We start from the raw sequence: 6,324 nt of genomic DNA, 5'->3' as shown, positions 1-6,324 counted from the left end.
TCAGTCTGGCAAGCAATGTCATAAGAAGTCATTTAATAATAACCAGATGTTATGTTCTTACTTCTTACAGCCAATACTTTCCTCCAGGATTGGCTTGCCTATTAGGCAGGATTAGGTATGTATATAGACTCTTTTTTTTCTACTGTGTTATTGACTTGTTAATTGTTTACTCCATGTGTAACTCTGTGTTGTCTGTTCCCACTGCTATGCTTTATCTTGGCCAGGTCGCAGTTGTAAATGAGAACTTGTTCTCAACTAGCCGACCTGGTTAAATAAAGGTGAAAAAAATAAATTAAAAAAAGGTGACAGATAGAATAGGGTGGCAAACTCTGAGCTAAATTGACCAAGGCTCATCGCGAACAACACATAACACTTCCTATGGTGGCATATGGGCTATTTAGGCGAGTGTTGGTGTCTCCCATCTCCACAGAGGAACTCTATATCTCTGTCAGAGTGACCATCAAGTTCTTGGTATCCTCCCAGACCAAGGCCTTTCTCCCCTGATTGCGCAGTTTGGCCAGGCGGCCAGCTCTAGGAAGAGCCTTGGTGGTTCCAAACTTTTCCTTTTAAGAACGATGGTAGCCACTGTGTTCTTTGGGAACTTCAATGCTGCATATTTTTTGTTGTTGTCTCCCTTCCCCATATCTGTGCCGGCGCTCTACGGACAATTCCTTCGACTTCATGGCTTGGTTTTTGCTCTGACTTGCGCTGTAAACTGTGGGACCTTATATAGACAGGTGTGTGCCTTTCCAAATCATGTCCAATCAACTGAATTTACCACAGGTGGACTCCAATGAAGTTCTAGAAACATCTCAAGGATGATCAATGGAATCAAGATGCACCTGAGCTCAATTTCGATTCTCATAGCAAAGGGTCTGAATACTTATGTAAATAAGTTATTTCTGTTTAAAAATACATATACATTTGTAATACTTTCTAAAGGCACTGTATGTATAAACATATATTTTCCTTTGTTTTCCACTAACCCTATCACCCCTTCCCTGATTGGAGGAAACTAATGCACAACAACTTTCAGGCTTCTATGTCCAGCTTATACATACTATGTACATTTTACAGACAATGTGTTATACAATAGTTATATTTAGTTTGTTTTTAATCCTATCCTTCAGTTACCCTAAACCTCTCCCATCTATCTCTGAAGACCATCCAGTCCTATCCTTCAGTTACCCTAAACCTCTCCCATCTATCTCTGAAGACCATCCAGTCCTATCCTTCAGTTACCCTAAACCTCTCCCATCTATCTCTGAAGACCATCCAGTCCTATCCTTCAGTTACCTTAAACCTCTCCCATCTATCTCTGAAGACCATCCAGTCCTATCCTTCAGTTACCCTAAACCTCTCCCATCTATCTCTGAAGACCACCCAGTCCTATCCTTCAGTTACCCTAAACCTCTCCCATCTATCTCTGAAGACCATCCAGTCCTATCCTTCAGTTACCCTAAACCTCTCCCATCTATCTCTGAAGACCATCCAGTCCTATCCTTCAGTTACCCTAAACCTCTCCCATCTATCTCTGAAGACCATCCAGTCCTATCCTTCAGTTACCCTAAACCTCTCCCATCTATCTCTGAAGACCATCCAGTCATATCCTTCAGTTACCCTAAACCTCTCCCATCTATCTCTGAAGACCACCCCGTTTGATTTATATTTGCCATATATTTTTAACTGTGCTGTTTCACAAAAGTTCTTGACCTTTATATTCTCATAGTTGCTGCAGATAGTAAATTAAAAATAAACATGTTTGCTTAAAGTATTATTATATTATTGTTCAATTGACTATGACTTTTCAAATCCCCCAGTAGTGCTGTCTGCAGAGTTAGCTCCAGGTAAATGTTGCCATTCCTTCACCTGCGACCAAAAACAAGCTACATATGGACAGTACCAAAACAAATTATCTAAAATGATCAAATGATTCTGTCTCTTCGTAGCTAGATCTGCAGAGGTTCATAATTTTCTTTAACCAATTTTGGTCTTTAATTATTATTATTTTTTTTCACCTTTATTTAACAAGGTAGGCAAGTTCTCATTTACAATTGCGACCTGTCCAAAATAAAGCAAAGCAGTTCCACACATACAACAACACAGAGTTACACATGGAGTAAAACAAACATACAGTCAATAATACAGTAGAAGACCAAGTCTATATACAATGTGAGCAAATGAGGTGAGATAAGGAAGGTAAAGGCAAAAAAGGCCATGGTGGCGAAGTAAATACAATATAGCAAGTAAACCATTGGAATGGTAGATTTGCAGTGGAATAATGTGCAAAGTAGAAATAGAAATAATGGGGGTTTTATTATTATTTATTTTTTTATCAATTAGTAACCAGAATGTTCTGTCTTTTCTGGTGGATTAAACTGAAATTGCAACCAACTTCCTATGGCTTTCATTGTGCATCTGTAAAACTGTGTGAGGGTTTTAGGTGACAAGCCTGATGTTGAAGAGGCTCTGTTGCACCTTCTTCACCACAGTGTGTTCTTGGGGTCATTTCATTGTGCATCTGTAAAACTGTGTGAGGGTTTTAGGTGCCTCCTGATGTTGAAGAGGCTCTGTTGCACCTTCTTCACCACAGTGTGTTCTTGGGGTCCTTTAATGCTGCAGAAGTGTTTTGGTACCCTTCCCAAGATTTGTGCCTCAACGTAATCCTGTCTCGAAGTTCTACGGACAATTCCTTCGACCTCATGGCTTGGTTTTTGCTCTGACAGTCTCATAGCAAGGGGTCTGAATAATTACTGTTATGTAAATAAGGTATTTCTGTTTTTTATCTTTTAATAAAATAGCTTGGGTGGGCTTGGGCCCCTCTCTCAGTTTCCTGGCCATGGACCCAAAATATCAATGTTTTGTTCCCCGAGCCACTTAGTTATCACTTTTGCCTTATGGCAAGGTGCTCCATCATGCTAGAAAAGGCATTGTTCGTCACCAAACTGTTCCTGGATGGTTGGGAGATGTTGCTCTTGGAGGATGAGTTGGTACCATTCTTTATTCATGGCTGTGTTCTTAGGCAAAACTGTGAGTGAGCCCACTCCCTTGGCTGAGAAGCAACTCACACATGAATGGTCTCAGGATGCTTTACTGTTGGCATGACACAAGACTGATGGTAGCACTCACCTTGTCTTCTCCGGACAAGCTTTTTTCCGGATGCCCCAAACAATCGGAAAGAGGATTCATCAGAGAAAATGACTTTATCCCAGTTCTCAGTAGTCCAATCCCTGTACCTTTTGCAGAATATCAGTCTGTCCCTGATGTTTTTCCTGGAGAGAAGTTGCTTCTTTGCTGCCCTTCTTGACACCAGGCCATCCTCCAAAAGTCTTTGCATCACTGTACGAGCAGATGCCCTCACACCTGCCTGCTACCATTCCTGAGCAAGCTCTGTACTGGTGGTGCCCCGATCCCGCAGCTGAATCAACTTTAGGAGACGGTCCTGGCGCTTGCTGGACTTTCTTGGGCGCCCTGAAGCCTTCTTCACAACAATTGAACCACTCTCCTTGAAGTTCTTGATGATCCGATATATGGTTGTGTCACGACGCTGGCCTGGGGGTAGGTTTATGACAGTCATAAATACCCCCCCCCCCCCCTTTTCCTCTCTCTACCCTACTGATGTGACATTTGTAAATCCCTTGGTTAACATAGAGATTCTGGGAACATCAGAAGGTGGGGGGAAATTAACCATATTCTGGTAATCCGACCAGTTGAACATATGTGGTGGTACTTAATGAATATGATGTCAGTTCGGTTGTTATCTGAGACATTCTCATCAATGATAAGATGACATAAACTCTACAGTATAGAATATCATGTCATATCACTTAATCTGGCATAGCCAAAGACACAACAGTTGATTTAGTTGCAATCTTACTGGCAGCAAAATCCTTGCCTGTGAAGCCCTTTTTGTGCAAAGTAATGATGACAGCACGTGTTTCCTTGCAGGTAACCATGGTTGACAGAGGAAGAACAATGATTCCAAGCACCACCCTCCTTTTGAAGCTTCCAGTCTGTTATTCGAACTCAATCAGCATGACAGAGTGATCTCCAGCCTTGTCCTCGTCAACTCACTCACACCTGTGTTAACGAGAGAATCACTGACATGATGTCAGCTGGTCCTTTTGTGGCAGGGCTGAAATGCAGTGGAAATGTTTTTTGGGGATTCAGTTCATTGCATGGCAAAGAGGGACTTTGCAATTATTTGCAATTCATCTGATCACTCTTCATAACATTCTGGAGTATATGCAAATAGCCATCATACAAACTGAGGCAGCAGACTTTGTGAAAATGTATATTTGTGTCATTCTCCAAACTTTTGGCCACAACTGTACAGTGTTGGTAGGCTACCTACATGATGAGATTATTATGGATAAGAGAGATATTATTTTATTTGTCAAATGACAACCAAGCATCGATCATCATGTCACCAGAATAAGACCATCAAAATGTATTGGAAAGGAGCATCAAGCTCATCACATGTAGTTTCACCACCCTGTGAAGTTCATAACTTATTTCATCTGTAGCCTAATAAACTGCATGGTTTCCCAAGTCATAGTGGGAGGACCAATCAACATATCATCTCATGACTCCACGTTAACTTCGATATGATGGTTATTATATAAATAAAGGAGTTTCCACTGCCTTTTCTCACTCATTCATGTTTACTGACACAAAAAGACCCACCATGTAAAACAAACCAACAAATTCTCTGTCTTCATTTATAAAATTGTAAAAGCATATCCTGTTTCCATCAGCCTGGTCATTACTTTGGAAATGGTTGGATCAATATCCACCTTCATGATATGGATGAAGCCTGATTTGGAATGTCTGAGTAGTTCTATATGATGTCATAATACATTTGATGCATTGATACATTTGCTCCATTGTTTCCATGTCAGTTGGTTTCCCACTCTTATGATTTATATCTGACAGAGGGGCTTTAAATGAATAGTATGGTCACATTTTACAGATTGTGGCTCGGTATGTTGATGTAAACTAGTTATTGATAATGTATTTTCCTATTCAGATTATACATCTGCATAGACTCAAACAGTATTTTAAAGTTGATTAAAAATATATATATAAATTGTACACTTCTATTTTCACAATTTGAATTATTATTCATCAAAAACTCCTATAGCAACAATACACTGCAGCTTTGACATCAAGAAGAGAACGGGCTGATGGGTGGTGGTGCTACTCTATAGGTAAGGCTGTTCAATATGAATGTTCAATACACACAATAGGTTGATCAGTAGCCAGTTAGCTAGCTGCTACAGTCCAATATCAATGTTCAATACACACAATAGGTTGATCAGTAGCCAGTTAGCTAGCTGCTACAGTCCAATATCAATGTTCAATACACACAGTAGGACTGTTGACCAATATGAATGTTCATAATGAGGGAGAAATAAAGGTGGGCTCTCCTGTCAACATGGGACTCCTGCTGCAGGTAGCCTAGCAGTTAATGGTGTTGGGCCAGTAACTGAAAGATCCCTGGTTTGAATCCTAGAGAGGACTAGGTGAAAAATCTGTCAATGTGCCCTTGAGGGCAGCAGGAGCCTCTCAATTAGTCTCTTCTGAGGGAATGTGTTGTGTTGTGTTGTGCAATTGAAGTCCAGAAACAAAGGGAGAAGGTGATAAGAGGAGAGCACATAGATGCAAGAAGGAATAGAACGTGTCTGTAATGAAAGTGAACTGTGTTTATGCATGATCAGGGGCGTATTCATTCAGCCGATTCTGTTGACAAACGTTTCTTAAACAGAACACAACCAGGATAAACATACGTGAATTTGTCCAATAGAACCTCTATTTCAGCTAGATGCAGGCGAGAGTGTGCAAGGCGATATTGAATGTGTCACTGTCTGTCACCTCAAAATTTTCTCTCGACCTGTGTGAACCTACATTCTAAACTTTCATTCATAAGCTAGGTTGCTAGGTGTAGGCATAGGCTAGGTAGTATCATGTTGTAGCCTAAACCTACCACTGTTACATTGAACAGGGTGAACGGAATATGAATGACAGTCGTCCAACATGCTGTAGTAGAAATAAGGCCATGCCCATGAAAAAACAAATCGTCCTCCCTCATCTTAAACGGCACTGACCACCACTGTTTGGATGGTGGACCATTCTTGGTACACATGGGAACTGTTGAGCTGAAAAACCCAGCAGCGTTGCAGTTCTTGACACAAACCGAGGCGCCTGGCACCTACTACCATACCCCGTTCAAAGTAACTTAAATATTTTGTCTTCCCCATTTACCCTCTGAATGGCACACATGCACAGTCCATGTCTCATGTCTCACGGCTTAAAAATCCTTAT

This window comes from Oncorhynchus mykiss, unplaced genomic scaffold, assembly GCF_013265735.2.
Source record: "Oncorhynchus mykiss isolate Arlee unplaced genomic scaffold, USDA_OmykA_1.1 un_scaffold_189, whole genome shotgun sequence".
NCBI lineage: Eukaryota > Metazoa > Chordata > Actinopteri > Salmoniformes > Salmonidae > Oncorhynchus > Oncorhynchus mykiss.
The sequence above is the reverse complement of the archived record's forward strand: the minus strand, read 5'-3'. Positions refer to the sequence as shown.